A 25,816-nucleotide genomic window follows, 5' to 3' on the forward strand; every position below is an offset into this window, starting at 1 on the left:
GCCATAATTCTGGGCTTCATACAGAACACAAAATTCCTTCAGTTAAAGTCAATTCCTAGTGGAGTCATCTCCCAGAGTCAATAAAAACTCTTTTAAGCCTCAAGCTTGGGCCTCATACAAGCCAGTCAAAAATTCAAATCTTTCATACAGTAGATAGACATGATTTATCTATATAGAGAGATACTTCTCCTATTTTACCAAATTCAAAATTACAAACATTTCAATTTCAATTTCAAACATTCTCCCATTTAGGATTCTGAAAGGCATGCTTTGAGGCACACACACCCAGACTTGTACACTTTCCCTAAACTGGTTGAGAATCTTTCTTTCATTCAAGAGACACGCGACTGGCATACTTGCACACGCACAAGTAAGGTCCCTCTCTTATGAAACGAACCCAGCTTTTCTGTCACTTCAAATGTTTGTGGTGGAATAGTAGAAATACCTCTATGTAAAGATGACTTCATGTCTCTTTCCTGTAAACAGAGATTTAATTTAAGCTTCAACCTTGAGCTTCAAGCAAGGCACCCAAAAAAAATCAATTCATTTCCCTAATTAGTTCCCCGAACTACAAAAAGCTCTGACTTCCATTAGGGATATGTAGGCATGAGATTCACAAGGAATCTAAGCGAGCTAATCAAAAAACCAAAAAACAGTCAGTTCATTTGTCTTTCAATTCAAGTCAATTAAATTCTCTCTCCTAACACAAAGGAGAAACTTTCCCAATCAATTAGCAAACACAAACAGATAGACACAGAGAAGGTTCCCGTAGAGTACTACGGATCTGTAGGGTGCTTAAAACCTTCCCTATGTATAACCGACCTCCCGGACTCCAGAACTTCTAATTAGGTGAAATCCCCACACCTAGAAAACTCTTATGGTTTATTTGATATCTTTTTCCCCTTCCTCCTTGTAGGATAATTAAAAAGTTCGTGTGCTATCGTAGGAAGAACTGAAATAAAATTCATCCCACAAGGGCGCCTCTCTCCTTCCAAATTTTGCGTGAAGGGTCCGGCGTGCCGTCCTCCCAAGTGAAATGGAGAGGTAAAAAAAACGACACAACAGAAAAATGGCGACTCTGCTGGGGACAAGTAATAACCTTGGTTTTCATCCAAACCAATGGTTGACCTGTGCTGGTCCAACCCCAATGAGGAATTAGGGGTGCCGAATTCCCCCTCAAACAAGAGAGGTCCTGCCTAACCTCTGTGTCATTTCATGTGTTTGCTGTATTTATACTTGTTTACTTTTATGGGTTTTGTATCGGGAAAGGGTTTGATTGTCCCTTATGGTGAGAAATCCTATACCCGGATTTGAGTGCAACATAAGATAGGATTGAGGATGTCTTCCCGGTGAAGCCTCTAATCTTGGTTCCCAAATCTACTCTTAGGATTTGCCTGGCTGGTTGTGATTAACTGCGCCTATGCATTCCGAGACTGATTTGTACCAGGAGGACCTAGAAACATTTTAACCCCACTTAAAGCCTTTTTAGGACGTAGAGCGGTGATTACGAAAGTAATTGTCACGCAGATACTACACTCAGAGAAAACTCTCTTGGAGATACCAGTCAACGTATCTTTAAGGTTGAGAAAAAACTCTGAAACCCCTAGAACCCGTTCTACAGTTACAAAAATCAACATCCATAGTTTACCCTGGGGCGAGGTTAGAGAAGTGACTCCATGACAACTACACCCTTTTACCCCATGTTTGTTAAAAAATCTTGTGTGCGCATCCATGCATTCATGCATTCATCATAATAATAAAAAACAAAGAGTCTCTTTCGAGTCGTTTTTCAAGGAAACTAAATAACGAACGTTTTGAACTTCATAGAGAGAAAGAGAGAAACGGAGAAAGGACTTAAGGATCTACCATGGATTACAGAAGAAAGAGAGCTAGGAAATACACTTTCAAAATTCCTAAGGTCGAGGAATTGGAAAAGCTCGGAAAACTGGTAGCCAACCCCTAGGCTTTCAAGGAGAAGTATGGAAAACTTCTGCCTCTTCTCAATACCAACATTGTGGATGGGATCCTTCCCACTTTGGTACAGTTTTACGATCCAACGTATCACTGCTTCACCTTTCCAGATTATCAACTTATGCCTACGTTGGAGGAGTATTCTCGCCTGATTGGAATACCCATGTACGCGCAAGATCCGTACTCCGGTTTGGAAAAGAATCCTGACGACATCATCATTGCTGCAACTACTCCCTTAAACGTAGTTGACGTCATAACTCATATGGTGAGTAAAGGAGGAATTCAAGGATTACCCTCCAAGTTCCTGTTCGATCAAGCTCGGTACTTCGTCAGCATCCAAGATATGAGTGCTTTTGAGGACATCTTGGCATTGCTCATCTACGGATTAATTTTGTTCCCTAACACTGACAATTTCGTCGACATCAATGCAATTAAGATCTTCTTGATTGGAAATCCAGTTCCAACCCTCCTTGCGAATGCTTACCACTCTGTACATTCAAGAAACCGGCATCAAGGAGGATTAATCACATGCTGTGTACCATTGTTATACGAATGGTTCGTCTCGCACCTGCCAAAGTCTAGCACTTTCTGGAACCAGAGGGATGGCCTTTGCTGGTCACAGAAAATCATGTCCCTGACTCACTCGGACATTGATTGGTGTAGTCCCGACAACGACGAAACCAAGATCATCTACAGTTGCGGAAGTTATCCCAACGTACCCCTTATTGGAACTAAGGGAGGAATCAATTATAATCCAACTTTAGCCCGTCGTCAATACGACTATCCCATGAAAACATACCAAGTAACATTCAATTGGAGGGTCTGTTCTTCAAGAACATCGACGATCATGGTAACATGCTGAAGAAGGAAATTGTCCAAGCCTGGCGTCTTGTTCACAGAAAAGGGAGAAGATTGTTAGGAAAACATCTTTGCATCTCCTTGGACCCATACCTTCAATGGGTACGCGTCAAGGCATTTAAGCTCAGGATTCTATACCAGCATCAAGAACCTATTCCCCTAAGGGAACCAATATTCCTTTTCTCCACCGATGTTGAAAAACTACAAGCGGCATTAACCAAGGTGTGTGAAGAAAGGAATGCTTGGAGAAACAAATATCGAATCGTCAACACGGAAAATGTTGAGTTTCAGAACATCCTAAGAAGGAAGGATGAGTTACTTGAAGTACTCGAACGACAAGTGACACAAACGTCACTTTCTCAGCATATTCCTCCTGCTTCCTGGATAATCGATCGGCTCACGTCAGAAAATGCTCAGCTCAAGAAATAGAAGAAGATGTTAGAACGTGAATTTGGCTCTTCATAAAAGTTTTAAGAGTCCTTTCTCTCTTTTTCTCTGTATTTCCCTTTTCAAAGTGTGTAAAAAACGGCGTTTCACTTAACGAATAAATAGTTTAATGTTTCATAACGTAATTATGGTGTTTCCTTGAAAAACATTTCTTTAATTGCATATCATGCATCACTTTAGTCGTAAGCACTGACACGAGAATTGTCACCGTCCTAATCGTCACTTTCCTTACTTTAGAAAGAGAGGAGGAGAAGGAGGTGAAGAAAGGCATTCAATCTGTCTCATTCATACAACACGCGTTCAAGTTGCAAGAGAAGAATGGACGACTTAGAGCAAGAGAATGGGGAACTCAAAGAAGAGGTCACTACTCTCAAAGAATCTGTTGAAAGACTCAACAACATGGTAGAAGCCTTGGTGGTTGCACAAAGTCGACCTCCGCCAAAAGAACCACAGAGGACTGTGGTTTCCGATATTGTTTCTACTCCTATTCCTCAGTATACCTAGCCACCCAACCGACCTTGGGGCATGCCGTATAACTTCATTCCAGAAGGGTACATACCCCTAGTTTCTGAAGTTCCAAGAGTCACAATGGATATGCATCCACCGGAGGGTTACAGACCTCTGGAAATGGAAATTCCAAGAGCAACAGCTACGGGTTTCACACAACAGAATGCTGAAATACCAAGATTTGCTGCCATCATGACTTCTTCACAGCCAATTGTGCATACTTTACCTCCGCCAGGCAGACAAATGTATCATCACGCTCCCAATGAGGATGCTGGCGTGTATGAATGATTGGACGAGTTCCAGGAACAGTTTCTGCACATGCAGAAGGAACTCAAGACTCTCAGAGGACAAGATCTATTTGGAAAGAACGCTACATACCTCTATCTGGTTCCAAATGTTAAGATCCCTCACAAATTCAAAGTACCAGATTTCGAGAAGTACAAAGGGAATTCATGCCCACAAAGTCACCTCGTGATGTATGCTCGAAGGATGTCAACTCAAACTGATAATCAACAATTGCTTATTCATTATTTTCAAGACAGCCTAACAGGTGCTGAACTCAAATGGTACATGAACTTGGACAGTTCAGAGATTCGTACTTTTCGAGACCTCGGAGAGGCTTTCATCAAATAGTATAAGTACAATTTGGATATGGCTCGCGACAGAGATCAACTCCGGGCCATGACTCAAAAGTATAAAGAGAGTTTCAAAGAATATGCTCAAAGATGGCGTGAAGTTGCTGCTCAAATTTGTCCTCCTCTTGAAGAGAAAGAAATGACAAAAATTTATCTCAAGACTATGAGTCCATTTTACTACGGACGAATGGTCGCAAGTGCACCTAGTGACCTTACCGAGATGGTAAACATGGGCGTACGTCTAGAAGAAGCAGTTCGAGAAGGACGCTTGAACAAAGAATCATAATCTTCAATTGGTCCTTGGAAGTACGAAAGTTCTTTCCAAAAGAAAAAGGATCAAGATGTCAGCAATGTCTTACACAAATCAAGGAAAATGTATCAATCTCAAGTTTCTACAATAACTCCGGTTGTTAACTCAGCGCCAGCTTATCAGCCTCAGGTTTCTCAACAACCATTTCAGCAAAGGTCACAACAAACTCAACAACAGGTTCGACTATAAAATTTCAACAACAATCGGGCACCAAGGTATCCTGCCTTTGACCCCGTACCAATGCCATATGCGGAATTGTTTCCAACTCTACTAGCAAAAGGACTTATTCAGACAAGAAGTCCTCCAAATCCTCCAAATAATTCTTCACCTTGGTTCAAGGCTGACCAATCTTGTCCCTATCATCAGGGAGCACCAGGTCACAGCATTGAGAACTGCCTCAGTTTCAAGGTCGACGTTCAAAGATTAGTAAATAGTGGAATTCTATCCTTCAAAGATACTAATCCCAACGTTCAAGCAAATCCTTTTCCGCAACATAAAGAAGCTTCGGTAAATCTGATAGATCAACACCCCAATGTCATTCAAATCTCCGACATCCATTAGATAGGGGAAAATCTCGTCAGAATGCACGCTAGACAAGCTGGGTACGGCCACGTAATACCTCACAACTACTTTACATGTGAAATTTGTCCTAAGAATAATCAAGGATGTGTTGTAGTTAAAGCTGCATTGCAAGAGGAAATGGATTTAGGATGGATTCAACACATTCGAGTCAAAACTGAATACGACATCAACATGGTTCAAGGAAGTCCAGGAGAATACAAGATCTATAGAGTTGAAGATCTTGAAGGATTGGTAGTCAGGTTCCATAAGACTTTAAATGGACTTGCCTACTTTGGAACAGATTTCCATCCTTATAGTAGATGCAAAATTTGTCAAAAACGTTCACGAGGATGTTTGCGCGTCCGCAACGACATTCAGAAGCTAATGGATGAAAATACCATTACAGTTCTTTCCAACAGAGAATATGACAAAGTCTTTACCGTATCTCCTCAAATTAATCAAGTTGAACCAATGCAAGTTAAGTATGACAGCAGGAAGACAACAGTTGTTCCATTAGTCATCTACTTACCAGGTCCTGTACCGTATGAGTCCGACAAGGCTATACCATACAAGTATAACGCTACATTCATTGAAAATGGTAAGGAAATACCATTACCATTACCATCTGTTGTCAACATTGCTAATGTTAGTCGAGTCACTTGAAGTGGACGAGTCTTCAACAGAACAACAGAAAATATGGAGAAACCTTCGGAAGAAGCACCAAATAAGCAAGACAATCATCCGACCAATGCTACTCAAGCAAAAGAAAATGATGAGATCTTGAAATTAATCCAGAGGAGTGAATACAACATTGTAGATCAACTGCTACATACTCCATCTAGGATATCTGTGCTTTCCCTACTATTGAGTTCGGAGGCTCATAGGGAAGCTCTACAGAAAGTTTTGGAACAAGCTTTCGTAGAACCTGGTGTTACCATAGGGCAATTCAATAACATCGTTGCCAATATCTCCGCAGGAACTAATCTGGGTTTCTGTGACGAAGATCTTTCTGAAGAAGGAGTGGGTCATAACATGCCACTTAACATCTCAGTCAGCTGCAAGGGTGATGTTCTCACAAGGGTCTTAATAGAAAATGGATCCTCTCTCAACATCATGCCCAAATCAACTTTGTAAAGATTATCCTTCAAGGACTTCCCATTAAGGGACAGTCACATCATCGTCAAAGCATTCGATGGATCTAGAAAGTCAGTTTTTGGAGAAGTCGATCTTCCCATAAATATTGGACCTCACACTTTCAAAATCACTTTCCAAGTTATGGATATCCAGGCAGCATACAGTTGTTTTCTAGGTCGCCCATGGATTCATGAGGCTAGGGAAATTGCTTCAACACTTCATCAGAAACTGAAGTTCATATGAAATGATAAATTGGTAACCGTTTGTGGAGAACGAGCTCTGATCGTTAGCATCCTATCGTCATTCTCCGATATAAAACCAAAAGAAGTTGCTGGAACTAAATTCCAAGCACTTTCCTTGGATAAGGAAAAGGTTAAGGAGAAAGCAGCGTCTATTTCTTCCTACAAAGATGCAATCTGAGTTGTAAAGGATGGAACTACCAGTGGTTGGGGGCACATTGAGATTCCTACCAACAACAAAAACAGAACAGGAGTTGGATTCTTTCTAACATCATCAAAGGCTACTCAAGGAAATGAGGTAGTATTCCCAATTCAAGAAACTTTCCGCAGCGGAGGTTTTCTTCAACCTGTTCAACAAACAGTTAATACCATCGGTACGGAAAACACCGATGAGACTTTTGAAGAGGAATGTCTATCCTACCTTCGCAGATCAGGATACATCTCCCTAACAGAGTCTGATTCACCTTTCTGTTATCTTTAAAGGATCTGGAAGTAAGACTCAACCAAGCAGTGACAAAGTTGTCAACAGCCTCGCCACCAGAAGTCATGGTTTATCAGAGGAAGTTTCTCTTATCCCCGAAGAAACCTGGGATACATTAGGAGAACCAAGCGGAAAATTCGACTACATGGTGAAATACTCCGCTCCTGAAAGTTCAAAAATCTCTCTTGAAGACATTGTTCCAACTGGATGGAATATTGATCATGAGTACTTTGCTCAGCCAAAAGAGATATTCAAGCCTTGCTATTCATCATCACCGTCTGGTGAAGTCATCATTGAGGACTATATCCCCAAGTCACCTTCTGAGGCTACGAATTGGGATTGTACATACCGAGTCAATGCCATCTTGGGAGAAGAGCAAGATCAAAATACAGAAGAGGATGGTCTCGAAAGTGTCTCCGACAAAGAGTCTCTCCATTCAGAAGATTGGAAGTTTCCTCAAAAGAAAATCCGATATACTCCACTTGGAAATGGGTATGCTCACACTGCTCAGTCTGCTGAAGCAGAAGAGGATCATCTGAGTGTTACAAATACAGTGGTTGGTAAATCAATACCTACCACAGGCTAACTCAATCCTAAGGTGCCAGATTACATAGTGCACAATGAGGTTCGCCACTATTGGACGGCTGTTGAAGTTTCGACTGTTATTCGCACTCCTTAGTAGGAACTTTCACTGTTATTTTGTCCTCTCACCATAGCCCGTGGTGAAGAGATGTTTCATAGGGCTTTGCATTTTACTATTTCCTAGGAAAATGTCCCTCTTTGCTTTGCCCAAACCAATAGAGTTTTGTTTTATAGGGTCTTTGTTTCAAGAAGTGACTGTCGATAAATAAAAATGTCATTTTGTTCCTTCGTTAGTTTTTCCCTTTTCTTTTTTCGAAAATTGGTAATCTTAAAAAACACCCTTAAAAAACATCAAAACATTCCATTAACTGCATACACCGATTTTTCCCTCGTTGTCTAAATAAAACTCATCACACATATGCAGATTAATCATAAAATACCCCGTTGAAACGTGCGATCACATGACTTCTCCAAACTTTGAGTCTCCTGTATTCGAGGCAGGGGAAGAAGAAGACGAAGAAATATCAGAAGAAATTTCTCGGCTACTCCAACAAAGGGAAGAGGCCATTCAGCCATACAATGAGCCTTTAGAGATCATTAACCTTGGTTCCGACGGAAATAGATAAGAGGTTAAGATTGGAGCTTTGCTCAATTCAGAGATCAGAGAGAGTTTGATACAACTGCTCAAAGAATTCTCAGATGTCTTCGCTTGGTCCTATAAGGATATGCCAGGGTTGGATACTAGTATAGTGGAGCATCACTTGCCATTGAAGCCAGAATGCCCTCCGGCCAAGCAAAAATTGAGAAGAACTCATCCGGAGATGGCCATGAAAATCAAAGAGGAAGTTCAAAAGCAAATCAGCGTTGGTTTCCTCGTCACTTCAGAATACCCTCAGTGGTTAGCTTACATTGTTCCCGTTGCCAAGAAAGACGGAAAAGTACGCGTATGCGTCAACTACAAAAATTTGAACAAAGCTAGCCCTAAGGACGACTTTCCTCTACCACATATTGACATGTTGGTTGATAGTACAACAAAATCCAACGTTTTCTCATTCATGGACGGATTTTCGGGATACAAACAAATCAAAATGGCACCTGAAGACATGGAGAAAACAGCTTTCATCACCCCCTGGGGAACGTTCTACTACCGCGTTATACCTTTTGGACTAAAGAACACAGGGGCAACTTATCAAAGAGCCATGACTACACTTTTCCATGACATGATGCATAAGGAAGTGGAAGTTTTTGTGGACGACATGATTGCCAGATCAGAAAATAAGGAAGATCATATACAGAATCTGTCAAAGCTCTTTCAACGCTTATGGAAGTTTTAGCTTCGCCTGAATCCCAACAAGTGTAACTTTGGTGTTTATTCAGGAAAACTCCTTGGTTTCATCGCCAGCAAACGAGGAATTGAAGTAGATCCAGACAAAGTCAAGGCAATTCAAGAAATGCCTTCGCCCAGAACCGAGAAACAAGTTAGAGGATTTCTTGGACGTCTCAATTACATATCGAGATTCATATATCTCATGACTGCAACTTGTGCTCCAATTTTCAAACTTCTACGGAAAAATCAAAGTTGCGTCTGGACAGACGATTGTCAGAAAGCGTTCGACAGCATTAAGGAATATCTGCTCGAACCACCCATCTTGTCTCCTCCAGTGGAAGGAATACCTTTGATAATGTACTTAACCGTCTTAGAAGATTCCATGGGTTGTGTCCTTGGACAGCAAGACGAGACAAAAAGAAAAGAGCATGCCATCTACTACCTGAGCAAGAAATTCACTGACTGTGAATCCCGCTACTCCATGCTCGAGAAAACGTGTTGTGTTTTGGTCTGGGCTGCCAAGCATCTCTGCCAATACATGATTCGACATACTACTTGGTTGGTCTCCAAGATGGATCCAATCAAGTACATCTTTGAAAAGCCTGCCTTGACCGAGAGAATTGCCCGTTGGCAGATGCTGTTATCAGAATACGACATTGAGTATCACGCTCAGAAAGCTGTGAAAGGAAGCATCCTAGCTGAGCACTTGGCTTACCATCCACTCAATGATCATGAATCAATCGGATTTGACTTTCCGGACGAGGACGTCATGTACCTCATGGTGAAAGATTACGACGAGCCACTACCAGACGAAGGACCTGAGATAGGATCCTAGTGGGGCTTAATCTTTGACGGAGCCGTCAATGCTTATGGACGAGGAATTGGGGCAATCATTGTTACCCCTCGAGGTACCCATATTCCATTTACCGCCAGATTAACTTTCAAGTGCACAAACAATGAGGCCGAATATGAAGCTTGCATCATGGGTCTCGAAGAAGCCGTGGATCTAAGAATCAAACACTTGGATGTATAAGGAGATTCTGCTTTGGTAATCAATCAAATTAAAGGAGAATGGGAAACATGCCAACCAGGGCTAATCCCTTACAAAGACTACGCAAGAAGATTGTTACCATTCCTCGACAGGGTAGATTTTCATCACATTCCTCGTGAAGAAAACAACTTGGCTAATGCATTAGCCACACTCTCTTCCATGATTAGGATAAATCATTGGAATGACATTCCTCAAATCGATGTCATGCGCCTGGATAGGCCGACTCATGTTTTCACAGCAGAAGCGATCATCGACGATAAACCGTGGTATCACGACATCAAAAACTTTCGTCAAAGGCAAGAGTACCCTCTTGGGGCATCAAAGAAAGATAGAAAAACTTTGAGAAAGTTAGCTGGCAGATTCTTCCTGAATGAAGATGTTCTGTACAAGAGAAACTTTGACATGATTCTGCTCAGATGCGTTAATAGAAACGAAGCAGAAACACTCATGAGAGAAATACATGAAGGTTCCTTTGGTACTCACACCAACAGACACACCATGACAAGGGAAATACTGAGAGCAAGATATTATTGGCTGACGATGGAGTCAGATTGCTACCAGTATACAAAGAGGTGTCACAAATGTCAAATCTACGCCGATAGAATTCACGTGCCACCATCTCTCCTCAACATACTCTCTTCCCCTTGGCCTTTATCCATGTGGGGAATCGACATGATCGGAATGATCGAGCCAAAAACGTCCAACGGACATCGCTTCATCTTGGTAGCCATAGACTATTTCACCAAGTGGGTCAAAGCAGCTTCATATGCAAACGTCACAAGACAAGTTGTCGTCAGATTCATCAAGAATCACATCATCTGTCGCTATAGCATTCCTAGCAAGATAATCACTGACAATGGGTCAAATTTAAACAACAAAATGATGAAGGAACTTTGTGAAGAATTCAAGATTGAACATCACAACTCGTCTCCTTACAGACCAAAGATGAAAGGAGCTGTAGAAGCAGCTAACAAAAACATCAAGAAAATCATTCAGAAAATGGTCATCACATACAAAGATTGGCATGAAATGCTCCCGTTTGCTCTTCATGGTTACCGTACATCTTTACATACTTCGAATAGAGCATCTCATTTCTCCCTTGTGTATGGCATGGAGGCAGTCCTACGCATAGAGGTTGAGATCCCATCAACGAGAGTCTTAATGGAGGCAAAATTAACAAAAGCCGAGTGGTGTCAAAACAGATTCGATGAGTAGAACTTAATCGAAGAAAAGCGCATGGCAGCTTTATGCCACTGACAGCTATATCAACAAAGAATGAAGAAAGCTTTCGACACAAAGGTCCGACCTCGCACAATCAAAGAAGGCGACCTTGTTCTAAAAAAGATTCAATCTTTTCTCACAGATTTAAGGGGAAAATGGACTCCCAATTATGACGGCCCATACGTGGTCAAGAGAGCTTTCTCGGGAGGAGCCTTAATACTCACGACTATGGATGGAGAAGAATTCACCCGTCCTGTGAACATCGACGCAGTCAAGAAATACTTCGCCTAAATAATCAAAAGAATAGCTCGCTAAGTCGAAAACTCGCAAAGAGCGACTTAGGCAAAAAATAGCGTCTCGGTGAATCGAAAACCCGAAAGGGCGATTCATGCAAAAGTTAGAGACATAAAAAAATAATAAATCAATCCCGGTAGATTTAAAACCCGAAAGGGGTAATCTACGCAAAAGTTAGGGATATATGGCAAGTAACTGTGTTCAGGACAAACTTGATCATCAGAAAATCCATAGCGGAGTATTCATCATCAGTAGGTCATCTTCTATGAAGCACGATGTCATACCCCAAAATTTTCCCATACTATTTCTCTTGTTCAAATTCAAATCAAGGTACAAAGCTCAAAGACACCCTCTCCTAAACAAGGTTCAAGAAACTAGGGTTTGTGGTTTCCTGAAGAAAATCAATGAAACAAAGGCTCCAAGGCATCTCATATGTCTTATGATGTTTCAAACTACCTCCATGACAAAATTCAGGTCTCAATTCAAAGAGTTGATCACTCGATTGCTCAGAAAGTCAACAGTCGACTAGGTTGACCTAAAAGTCAACTGTGGTCAAAATGCAGTCAAAACTCCTGATTTTTTGTCAACATCCTCATATTGAAGTATCATTCACCATTTGATCAAGGATTGATCATGGTTCATCAAGGAAATATCAGAAATCAACAATTTCAAAAGTTTCTAAATTAGGGTTTTCATAGGAGAAAGTCAACTGAACTTTGACCAGCCATAACTCCCACATGGAACATCAGAAATTTTCAATCCAAAGCTCATTTTGAAGTAAATTTAATTCTCTACAATTTTGTCTCTCACATGCCAAGTTTAAAAATGCTTCATTTAGGAGATATGGATCAAAACATTACAGGTCCCTTTCAAAAGTCAACCAGAAGTCATCTTTTTCAAAAGAGTACACAAGGAGCATGGAAAATTATTTTGACAAGACTCCAAAAACATTGGTTAGAGGACTCTTTAAGGTTTCTAAAAAGTCCAAGAACTTGAAAAAATATTGAAGTATGAGGAAATGGCAAGGTGTAAAAGTTCACTGATTTTCAAGGGTATGCATGAAGGAAAAAGGTCCAAAATCCCAAATATTTTCAAAGGAGCCCATATTCTTTTCCTCCAATCCTTATCCTAAGCCCATCCACGCCCCAAAAACATATCTCTCAATTTTATATTGTTTTTATTAATTATTTTATGATTTTTATGCATTTAAATCATAATTTAGTTATATAAAATAACAAATTAAATAAAGATGTGATTTTGCTTTGATTTTAAGCCAAATATCAATCAAATATCCTCATTAAATCATACCAATTTCGTTCCCATAGCTTGAGGTGCAAAAAGATCAATCAAGAACAAATTTAGAAACTTAAAAAATCATATTGAAATCAAATTCCAATTGATTGATCCAAAAAGATTTGATTGAGTTTAAGCAACCCTAATCCATCTGCTATAAGTACACATTGGATTCAGGTCACTAGGGTTGCAAAAATTCTGCATAAGAGAACCCTACCCGAACTCAAAGATTCACAAAAATTTCAAACTCCAATTTTGTGCTGCAAGGCAATTCAAGGAGATCTAATCATTCAAGCACCTTCCTTGGACATCATAGAAGCAATTCCAACTCTCACACTCGAGCAACACATCCAGAATCGATCTCCATAGCCCACGGTTTGTCCGATTTTTCTTTCCTTCGATTACAGCTTTTTATGCATCACACATGAATTTAAGTGGCATATTTATGTTTATCATGATGTTATGATGGATCCTGGAAGTTTAATTGCATTACTATGATCATACGATCCATGGTGGTGCGCCATATTTCTTTTGCGTTTTGCTTGCATTCGTTATTTGCAGGTGTAAAAGGGATAGGTCTTTTATAGCTTATCTGTAACAAGCGTTGTAAAAAGCTGGTTTCTGAAAATTGGTTGAAGAAGACGAGGACGTGTCCTCTTCCTATTGGCTGGCCACGCGCGCGCAAAAGTTCAAAAGGCTGGGTGATCCGGTACGTTAAGACGCATGGTATGCCATGCACGCGCGTCCTCACAAGCCATCAGATCATCAGTTTAATGTATCCAACGCTCCTGAAGCTGCAACCACACCATAGACCACACGCGCGCGCCACATACAATCAAAAGTTAAGTTTTTCATATTTTTTTTTATTTTTTATTACACAACCTATTATTTATTTTAATATATATATATATATATATATATATATATATATATATATATATATATATATATATATATATATATATATATATATATATATATATATATATATATATATATATATATGTTTAGTAATGGTTTTTATAGTTTTTTTCTTCACAAACATTTTTCTAAAAAACTTCTTTTTTCTAAACCTTTTTTTATTTTTATATAATTTTTTTTATTATTTACTTATTTTTTAAATTGATTTTATTTATTCAAGTGATTTTATAAAATCTCAATTAATTGCTTTTAATTAATAAAAAATCATGAGAATGTCACATATTTAATCGAATTTAATTTTGCCATCGATTTAATTAATTAGGTTGAAAAACCAATAATTAATTAAATCGACCGTTTATCCTGTTATTTTTAATTAATTTGTACCCTAATCAGGGTTTACGAAGATCACACCTACACTAAAATTTTTCTGTTTCTTGGTGCATTTTTCAGGGTTAGTAACAGGATTTCCCCGACTATGAACCGTATCAGATCAAAGCTAAGTCTCGATCTTATTATTTTATTTGAATATTTGTTGGCCTTATAGAACTGATTAGGGTTTAACCTCATAGCTCAATGGACTCTTTCTGCGCTCACTTCCTTTTCTGTCTGTCTTTGCCAATTTTTCAGGGTTAACCTCGAGGCTACCTCCGACTACGAGCTATATTTGATCAAAAGCTAAGTTCTACTCCATATTAATTTTAATTTAGCTTTATTTTTATCAGATTAAAGTTAGCCTCGACTGTTAGTGAATCGATAATGCACTCACCCTTGGTTTTCTATTTTTCTTTTCCTAACTTTCAGGGTTAGCCAACCGCCAAAGCTCAATAGTCGCTAACCCTAAAACCTATCTGATTTCTTTAATTATTACTTGAGTCAGATCTATTATTCCTCTTTTCCCCCATTCTCATAATGTTTTTTTGTATCTGTTTCGAGTTGTATTGTTTGGCCTTGAAGGCACTTAATACTGTATAATATTAATTGTTGTGGTTAGTAATTCTAGGGAGTGAAACTCTGAATTGAATTAGCATCACCTAATTACAAGATAACTTATTCTGAATTTGATCACGTGATTGTTGCACCCACGCACCTTTTATGGTATCCCTCTTGTTGCTTGTTGCCTGTTGCCTGTTGCCTGTTGCCTTGTGTTTTAATGTAGAATAGCCAAAGTCCCTCGAATACGAGGATACCTCAGCAATGTTGCCCTCTATTCATTCTCAAGGTCATAAGTCCCTAATGATGTTGCCTTCGATTCGCCAAATATGACCTCGTCCCTCGAAGTTTCCTACGAAGTGCTGAGGTATCCTCTGGTTGCCTAACGAAGATGGCTATTCTGATCATTCCCTTAGACTACCTGCCCCTCTATGGCATGGGACTGTCTTGTGGCGAACGATAATTCGACAACCCTTCAACCTCCAAATCAAAGGACTTCCTTACCCTCATATGGTATGGATAGCCCTGAAAGGCTAAAAGAACATTTTTCATCTGACCAGGTAATTTGCCCTTAATTGCATGCTCTGGTTTAAAATCTTTTTCTACCCTTTTCTCAAAAAATTTCAAAAGGCTACGCTTATTTACAAGCTAAAGTCTTGTTTCTTTTCTACACTTTTTCCTTCAAAAGAGCAAAGCAATTAAGAGCCCATGGAAAACCATGGATGCAAAGGGTGCCTTACACCTTCCCTTTGCATAAATTACCCCCCGAACTCAGTTCTTTTATTTAAAAGGTTTTTCCTGTTCTTTTAGCCTTTCTGATAATTTGGATAAAATAAAAGTCGGTGGCGACTCTTGCTTACCGCGACATTTCTAAAAAAGTCAGTTCACCGTATTACAGAACTGACGACTCTGCTGGGGAGAATTTTCTTATAAAATAGGGGTTACCTTAAAAGCATAGGATTCACTTAAATGTTTTCTATTATTTGCTTTGTTTGCTTTATTTTTCAGGGCTGTTTTGGGATTTAACTGAAGGACGAATCCTACACCCGGATTCAAGTACATCTAAGATAGGAAGTGGCATAGTCATGGCGACCTCCTTCATGTATGTGGAGGATTGGTCAATATGAGAGTTCACGCTTAAGTTAGGCCTCTATGGGTGTTTGCATGCTTCTCTTGTATGAGGGAGGTTCGTGCGGATGTCCGTGGGTGAGTCGGAGCTTAAGGACCTTTAGTTACCTTTAACCCATCTTGACTTTTAGGAATGTAGTGGGGGGAATACTCTTGATGTATGTTGAGAGCATGGTCGCTACCCGATACTACAACTCAGATAGGTTCTTTCTCAAAGTATCATTGCATGGTATGTAGGTATCATGTTCGAGGAGGCTTTAGGAGGGCTGGCAATTCTGGGTAACTCGGTAGAACCCGTTGCTGATATCATCTTTATCCTTAGAAATACCTTTGGGAAGGGTATCTCACATGATCTAAAATCCATGCAAGCCAAGCCTAAGGAAATTGTGTGATTTGTGTGGACTTATTTGTGTTTGTGCATCATGCATACATGCATCATTCATACATGGCATGACTAACCCATTTCAAGGAATTGGGGATTTTTAACCGTATATTGTTTTGTAGGTTATTTGAATATGGAAACCAAAGGCCGTAAACCGTTCTTCCTCAATTTCAAGAAAGTACCTACACCATTAAAGGTTTTCTGCGACAACCTTTCTGGTTCTCTCATATTCAGTGAGTCTCTCAACATGCTTATCAGTTTAGTACGAACTAATGTGGATGAAGTTCTTCTCAACACCATGGTTCAATTCTATGATCCGTTACTATATTGCTTCACTTATAGAGATTTTCAGTTGGTACCATCCTTGGAAGAATTCTCATACTTGCTGGGGCTCCCTGTGCTCAATCAAATTCCTTATACTGGTAAAGAAGAAGATCCTAAGTGGGAAGTCATCGCTGCTGCCCTACACTTGCCAAGATCAGATATTGAGAAGGTTTGGATTAGTAAGAAAGAATATTCTGGATTACCCCTTGATTTCCTTTATGAAAAAGCGGAGATTTTTGCTAAAGCTTCAAGTATGGATGCTTTGGAAGCTGTTTTGTCTCTTTTAATTTATGGACAAGTCCTATTTTTTCATTATGACAAAATTGTTGATGTGGCTGCTATCAAGATATTCCTCAGTAAGAATCCCGTTCCTACTTTACTTGGTGATTTGTTACATTCTATTCACTTCCGAGTATCAAAAAGGAAAGGTTGTGTCCTCGGATTTGCTCCTCTCTTGCATAAGTGGTTTATTTCACACTTACCCCTCTCCATAAGAAAGAATGAAGAAGATTTAACTTGGGCTCAAAGAATTATGAAGCTTTCTTTTGACAATGTCATCTGGTACCAAAAGAAGTTTGAAAGAACTTTTTTATTTGATAGCTTTGGAGAATTCCCTAATATACCTCTTCTTGGTGTCTGTGGAGGAATAACTTATAATCCCATTCTAGCTCGACATCAGTTTGGTTTTGCTTTGAAGGATAAGCCATGTTCTTTGTATATTAGTGCAGAGTATTTCAGCTATGATTCAGACGAGGCAAAGAAAAGAAATCTCTTCATCAAAGCTTGGTCAAAAGTAAAGAAAGTTGGTGCAAAAGATATAGGAAGGAGAAACTACATGCCATGAGACCCATACTTCTAATGGGTTTATGATCGAGTTATGGAGTTTGGGATGCCTTACCCTTCTGATACGCCCATAGTACCAAGAGTAGCTCCTCCTGCTGTCCCAATTGCATTTGAGCCATATGTTCCTACTCCAAATGAAGATCTTGTTGCAACTGTTAACCGACTAAAAAGGGAAAGGGATGACTTTGAGAGATGCTTATGAAAGGTTGAAGCTGAAAAAGAAGTGTTGACACAAGATGCTAAAGAGCGAGAGACTTTACTTGACTACTTTTCTCGCAAATGGAAGATTGAAGATTTTGTTTCCCCGGATCAGATTAATTCATGGGAAGAGGAAATTTCAAGGCTTGTTCAAGAAAGAGAAGAAATGATTAAGGCACACAAGGAAGAAGTCAGGGTTCTGAAAAGGAGGCGTCGTCAGGAAAACAAAAGTCCCGGAATTTAGACTTTTATTGCTTTTATTATTATTATTATTTATTTCTTTGTCATTCTAATGTAACTAATGGATTATGACCTTATGAGTTCGTAATTTAATTAATAATAATGTTTTTTCCTTTTGTTTCAATATGTGTTAAAATCCTTTTAATTCCTTGAAAACATTGCATATGCATAAACATATCATTCATAAAACATTGCATCACAGGTCTTCATAAAACAGGTGTCTCATCTTTCTGCTGTTTATTTCTGTGAGAAAATGGATCTCGAACAATCTATCAAGAATCTCCAAGCTCAGAATGCTGAATTCCAAGCTTTGATCCTTAACTTGGCCAAGGGGCAAGAAGAATTGAAGGCACTTCTGATCGAGAGGGAGGAGAATCAACATAAGCATCAAGGTGGTCAAGATAATCAGAGATCCAAGCCTAAGCGGTCATTTACTCCATTACATATACCGCTGTCTCAAGTTCTCCAACAACTGCTCAATCAGAACTTCATAACTCTATTACCTCCATAATCATTTCCTACCAATCCCACTCCTGGGTATAAGTACCATGCGAGATGTGCTTATCATTCGAATAGTCTTGGTCATGATACAGAGGATTGTTGGCAATTAAAGCACAAGATTCAAGACCTCATTGATGACAAGATCATTGACTTCAACTCGCCTGAGGGACCTCATGTGGCTAATGCTGTGCACAATCGGAAAGGTCGTAATAAACACAACCAATCTGTGGGGACAGTCCTGATCTTTACACCAGTTCCACAACAAAGACGCAAGTCAGATGCACCTAAGCCTCAGTTCACAAAGATCAACATGTCACTGGCCCAGGCATTACAACATTTGTTGAAAACAAACTTGATTACTGTGAGGGATCCTCCTGTGAAGCCCAACACTTCCGCTCCTAGCTATAAGCCCTATGCGAGGTGCGCATATCACTCCAATAGCCCTAGACATGATACGAATGATTGTTGGTCATTGAAGAACAAGATCCAAGACATGATCGATGCTGGTGAAATTGAATTCCATCATCCCAAGACTCCTGTAGTAATCACTACTCCCAGGCCTAATCACGACAAGACTGATTAATGTCTAAGTGGATGAACTTTTAATCATTAGCTTGACTTTCATTTGCAATTTCTATTCTGTTTGTTTAAACATTCGACTTATGATGGACATTATCTGTTTTAATAATCATCATTAGTGCATTGCATATGTTTGTCTTGAATAAATTATTTCGTTATCACTCATTTTAAATTATGTCTTTACTTTGCATATGTTTTTTGATACTCAACTCCTGCTAAGTTGTAAGCCTTTTAAGGGAGGATGACGAAAACGACACCGCAACCTCATACAGTATGCTTTTAAACGGACTATGCTGACGATGTACATGCATTGTTTCAATTCCTAAACAGTGGAGATATAAGGAAGTTAATCCCTTGTCAATCCCTTTGAGCCTAAGGCGTAGGAGTTTTCTTTCTTGAACAATTTAAAACCTTTTGATCATAACCTGGGGCAGGGTAGTTTCTCAGTTAACTCAGTCGTGCCAGTACGCTTTTACACAAATAATGATGGTTTCCCGTAATCATTAAGTCAGGTAGTCAACATCTATCAAAAGAAAAAAAGCTGTTAAGTCAAAACCTATGAAGGAGACTTATCAAAAATTGAAACATCCCGCTGATTGTAATCTCAGAATAAACAGTTCAGGCAAAAGTTAGGGATAACAATGTCAAAAAGGAGATTTCTAAAAATCCTCGACAAAAGAAAACATTTCAAAAGAGGTCACTACAAATCCTCGACAAAAGAAAGCATTACCGAAAAGGATGACTGCCTGTCCAAACAAACTTCCGGTACTTTAACCATCATCAAAGGTCAATGTTACAACTAAAAGCTCGGCTAAGACTTAAACGCCAAGTTAACTGAGCATAGGATCGAAGAACATCACGAAGATGGGGATGGGTACAAATAAATTTTGAGCCGTTATCCTTTGTTTCTTAAACCGTGAACCAAGCCACGTTACAACCCTTGAAAGTCCTAACTGAAGCATGGTTAGTTCGAAAGCATACTTTCACCAAAAAGGTATCCTGACTCCCTAAGATTTGCCATAAATGCTGAGTTGATATCCTGTTTTTTACAAACATCACGTTTTTACAAATATCATGCTTTTACATCTCATGTTTTAATGTTTTTCAAAAACTCAAGACAGACGTATGCATTGCATCTCATGAATTCATTATTAAACATATTCTGCTACATAATTTCAAATGTTAGCATCAGAAAGAATTTGCACAGTATACGACTAATGACTAAAAGTCATCTCGACAGACAACACTATAACTGACTCAGTTGACTAGAAGTCAATGAATACAAGGGGCATGACATGCTTTATCTAGTCAATCCTGGGGAAATTAGGTCAAGATTCAAAGAATCTCTCAAGAATGCCAAACAATCAAAGGCATGCACCCAAGTGGGTCCGAAGCTACTTCCCGATCAGTCAGAGGCATCATACTAAGTACTAGGGGCATGTCACCCACAGTACACATCTCATAAGGTCTTCGCGAGGCGAATCTCTTCAAAGTCCCTAATAGCTGGGGCAAAGCCATACAAGGTAGGTTCAACACTTTGGTCAATACTCATTGGTGTGTTCCAATCAATACAAGTCCAGGAATGGCAGTTACTATAACCACTGGGGGCAATGTTCAAATCATCCATGCCTTCCCACAAAGTCGGTTTCACAGGATCATATCCCCACAATGTAATCATTAAAGAAGATATCTTCAAATTGTCTCGTCACAACAGAGACTTAGTTCCTCGACGTAGTTTACATCTTCAACAATGCTGGTTCCCCGAAATTTTTCTCTTCTCCAAACAGGGTTATTCATCTCTCTTACCCCCGTTCAGGGTACATCAAGATCAATCATTCAAATCGCTTTCATCCCCAAGCAGAAATCATAAATCCCCAACTGAGCATCTTCAAAACAAAATCAGACAACAAAATCACAATGACACAGAGATCTATTTTCTCAATCAAGACAGGATAAATCATAGTCATACATCATATATCATAAACATATTCATACATTGCATACATTATCTCATAATAAATTCATACATAACATGCAAGTTTCTCATTTATTTTGAGAGACTTGTCACATAATACATGCATCATGACATTGCATAAAGACTAACTTTACCTTTTTCAGGATACAGGTACAAGCACATGAACAATATCTCCGATCTAATTCAGTAAATACGAACGGTATTGACACGGTCAACTCTCAAGGATCTAATTCCATCATCACGAACGGTGTGGACACGATCAACCTCCCGAACTCTAATTCAGTTACTACGAACGGTGCTGACACGACAAGAGATCTAATTCTATCATCACGAACGGTGTAGACACGATCATCTTTCCGAGATCTAATTCAGTTACTACGAACGGTGCTGACACGATCAACATTCAAAGATCTAATTCTATCATCACGAATGGTGTAGACACGATCATCTTCCAAGATCTAATTCAGTTACTACTAACGGTGCTAACACGATCAACCTTCAAAGATCTAATTCTATCATCACGAACGGTGTAGACACGATCATCTTTCCGAGATCTAATTCAGTTACTACGAACGGTGCTGACATGATCAACATTCAAAGATCTAATTCTATCATCACGAACGGTGTAGACACGATCATCTTCCAAGATCTAATTCAGTTACTACGAACGATGCTGACACGATCAACCTTCAAAGATCTAATTCTATCATCACGAATGGTGTAGACACGATCATCTTTCCAAGATCTAATTCAGTTACTACGAACGGTGCTGACACGATCGACCCTCAAAGATCTAATTCTATCATCACGAACCGTGTAGACACGATCATCATTCCAAGATCTAATTCAGTTACTACAAACGGTGCTGACACGATCGACCCTCAAAGAGCTAATTCTATCATCACGAACGGTGTAGACACGATTAACTTTTCCAAAGTCTAATTCAGTTACTACGAACGGTGCTGACACGACAAGAGATCTAATTCCATCATCACGAACGGTGTGGACGCGATCATCTATCCAAGATCTAATTCAGTTACTACGAACGGTACTGACACGATCAACTCTCAGAGATCTAATTCCGTCATCACGAACGGTGTGGACACGATCAATTACCTCCTCAGTCTAATTCAGTTACTACGAACGGTGCTGACACGACAAGAGATCTAATTCCATCATCATGAACGGTGTGGATGCGATCATCTTTCCAAGATCTAATTCAGTTGCTACGAACGTAATGACACGATCAACATACAAACAACTACTTCTCAAACACTTCAGACATAGTCTAATGCATGCTCATCTGGATGGCATCTTTAAGCCCATCCCCATCATACATCTTTTCCAAACACCTGGATGTCATCTTCAAGCCCATCTCCGACAAAAGTCCCTTCATCATCAGCTAGGGCAAATTCCTAGGTATTCTAGTGTTCAATCCTCTTCTACCTTCAGATTCTGACTGGCATACAAACCACTCTACATCTTCAGGTTTAAGAAACTTGAATAGGGGCAGCTGTCATACCCCAAAATTTGCCCATACTATTTCTCTTGTTCAAATTCAAATCAAGCTACAAAGCTCAAAGACACCCTCTCCTAAACAAGGTTCAAGAAACTAGGGTTTGTGGTTTCCTGAAGAAAATCAATGAAACAAAGGCTCCAAGGGATCTCATATGTCTTATGATGTTTCAAACTACCTCCATGACAAAATTCAGGTCTCAATTCAAAGAGTTGATCACTCGATTTCTCAGAAAGTCAACAGTCGACTAGGTTGACCTAAAAGTCAACTGTGGTCAAAATGCAGTCAAAACTCCTGATTTTTTTGTCAACATCCTAATATTGAAGTATGATTCACCATTTGATCAAGGATTGATCATGGTTCATCAAGGAAAGATCAGAAATCAACAATTTCAAAAGTTTCTAAATTAGGGTTTTCATAGGAGAAAGTCAACTGAACTTTGACCAGCCATAACTCCCACATGGAACATCAAAAATTTTCAATCCAAAGCTCATTTTGAAGGAAATTTAATTCTGTACAATTTTGTCTCTCACATGCCAAGTCTAAAAATGCTTCATTTAAGAGATATGGATCAAAACATTACAGGTCCCTTTCAAAAGTCAACCAGAAGTCATCTTTTTCAAAAGAGTACACAAGGAGCATGGAAAATTATTTTGACAAGATACCAAAAACATTGGTTAGAGGACTCTCTAAGGTTTCTAAAAAGTCCAAGAACTTGAAAAAATATTGAAGTATGAGGAAATGGCAAGGTGTACAAGTTCACTGATTTTCAAGGGTATGCATGAAGGAAAAAGGTCCAAAATCCCAAATATTCTCAAAGGAGCCCATATTCTTTTCATCCAATCCTTATCCTAAGCCCATCCACGCCCCAAAAACATATCTCTCAATTTTATATTGTTTTTATTAATTATTTTATGATTTTTATGCATTTAAATCATAATTTAATTATATAAAATAACAAATTAAATGAAGATGTGATTTTGCTTTGATTTTAAGCCAAATATCAATCAAATATCCTCATTAAATCATACCAATTTCGTTCCCATAGCTTGAGGTGCAAAAAGATCAATCAAGAACAAATTTAGAAACTTAAAAAATCATATTGAAATCAAATTCCAATTGATTGATTCAAAAAGATTTGATTGAGTTTAAGCAACCCTAATCCATCTGCTATAAGTACACATTTGATTCAGGTCACTAGGGTTACAAAAATTCTGCATAAGAGAACCCTACCCGAACTCAAAGATTCACAAAAATTTCAAACTCCAATTCTGTGTTGCAAGGCAATTCAAGGAGATCTAATCATTCAAGTACCTTCCTTGGACATCACGGAAGCAATTCTAACTCTCACACTCGAGCAACACATCCAGAATCGATCTCCATAGCCCACGGTTTGTCCGATTTTTCTTTCCTTCGATTACAGCTTTTTATGCATCACACATGAATTTAAGTGGCATATTTATGTTTATCATGATGTTATGATGGATCCTGGAAGTTTAATTGCATTATTATGATTATACGAGCCATCTGCCATTGATGAACCTTCGAATTCCAAAAGGGGGCTTTCTTATTTAGGCAAAATTAGGTTAAATCTCAGGCACCATTGCATTCGCGTGAATGAGACGAATCGATCCATGGTGGTGCGCCATATTTCTTTTGCGTTTTGCTTGCATTCGTTATTTGCAGGTGTAAAAGGCGTAGGTCTTTTATAGCGTATCTGTAACAAGCGCTGTAAAAAGCTGGTTTCTGAAAATTAGTTGAAGAAGACGAGGACGTGTCCTCTTCCTATTGGCTGGCCACGCGCGCGCAAAAGTTCAAAAGGCTGGGTGATCCGGTACGTTAAGACGCATGGTATGCCATGCACGCGCGTCCTCACAAGCCATCAGATCATCAGTTTAATGTATCCAACGCTCCTGAAGCTGCAACCACACCATAGACCACACGCGCGCGCCACATACAATCAAAAGTTAAGTTTTTCATAATTTTTTTATTTTTTATTGACAAACATTTTTCTAAAAAACTTCTTTTTCTAAACCTTTTTTTCTTTTTATATATTATTTTTTTTATTATTTACTTATTTGTTTTACATTGATTTTATTTATTCAAGTGATTTTATAAAATCTCAATTAATTGCTTTTAATTAATAGAAAATCATGAGAATGTCACATATTTAATCGAATTTAATTTTGCCATCGATTTAATTAATTAGGTTGAAACACCAATAATTAATTAAATCGATCGTTATTTTTAATTAATTTGTACCCTAATCAGGGTTTACGAAGATCTCACCTACACTAAAATTTTTCTGTTTCTTGGTGCATTTTTAGGGTTAGTAACTGGATTTCCCCGACTACGAACCGTATTAGATCAAAGCTAAGTCTCGATCTTATTATTTTATTTGAATATTTGTTGGCCTTATAGAACTGATTAGGGTTTAACCTCGAAGCTCAATGGATTCTTTCTGCACTCACTTCCTTTTCTGTCTGTCTTTGCCAATTTTTCAGGGTTAACCTCGAGGCTACCTCCGACTACGAGCCATATTTGATCAAAAGCTAAGTTCTATTCCATATTAATTTTAATTTAGCTTTAGTTTTATCAGATTAAAGTTAGCCTCGACTGTTAGTGAATCGATAATGCACTCACCCTTGGTTATCTATTTTTCTTTTCCTAACTTTCAGGGTTAGCCAACCGCCAAAGCTCAATAGTCGGTAACCCTAAAACCTATCTGATTTCTTTAATTATTACTTGAGTCAGATCTATTATTCCTCTTTTCCCCCATTCCCATAATGTTTTTTTTATCTGTTTCGAGTTGTATTGTTTGGCCTTGAAGGCACTTAATACTGTATAATATTAATTGCTGTGGTTAGTAATTCTAGGGAGTGATAACTCTCAATTGAATTAGCATCACCTAATTGCAAGATAACTTATTCTGAATTTGATCACGTGATTGTTGCACCCACGCACCTTTTATGGTACCCCTCTTATTGCCTGTTGCCTTGTGTTTTAATGCAGAATAGCCGAAGTCCCTCGAATACGAGGATACCTCAGCAATATTGCCGTCAGTTCATTCTCAAGGTCATAAGTCCCTAATGATGCTGCCTTCGATTCCCCAAATATGACCTCGTCCCTCGAAGTTGCCTACGAAGTGCTGAGGTATCCTCTGGTTGCCTAACGAAGATGGCTATTCTGATCCTTCCCTTAGACTACCTGCCCCTCTATGGCATGGGACTGTCTTGTGGCGAACGATAATTCGTCCACCCTTCAACCTCCAAATCAAAGGACTTCCTTACCCTCCTATGGTATGGATAGCCCTGAAAGGCTAAAAGAACATTTTTCATCTGACCAGGTAATTTGCCCTTAATTGCATG

The sequence above is a fragment of the Vicia villosa genome, linkage group LG3, assembly GCF_029867415.1.
Source record: "Vicia villosa cultivar HV-30 ecotype Madison, WI linkage group LG3, Vvil1.0, whole genome shotgun sequence".
In the NCBI taxonomy this organism is placed as follows: Eukaryota; Viridiplantae; Streptophyta; class Magnoliopsida; order Fabales; family Fabaceae; genus Vicia; species Vicia villosa.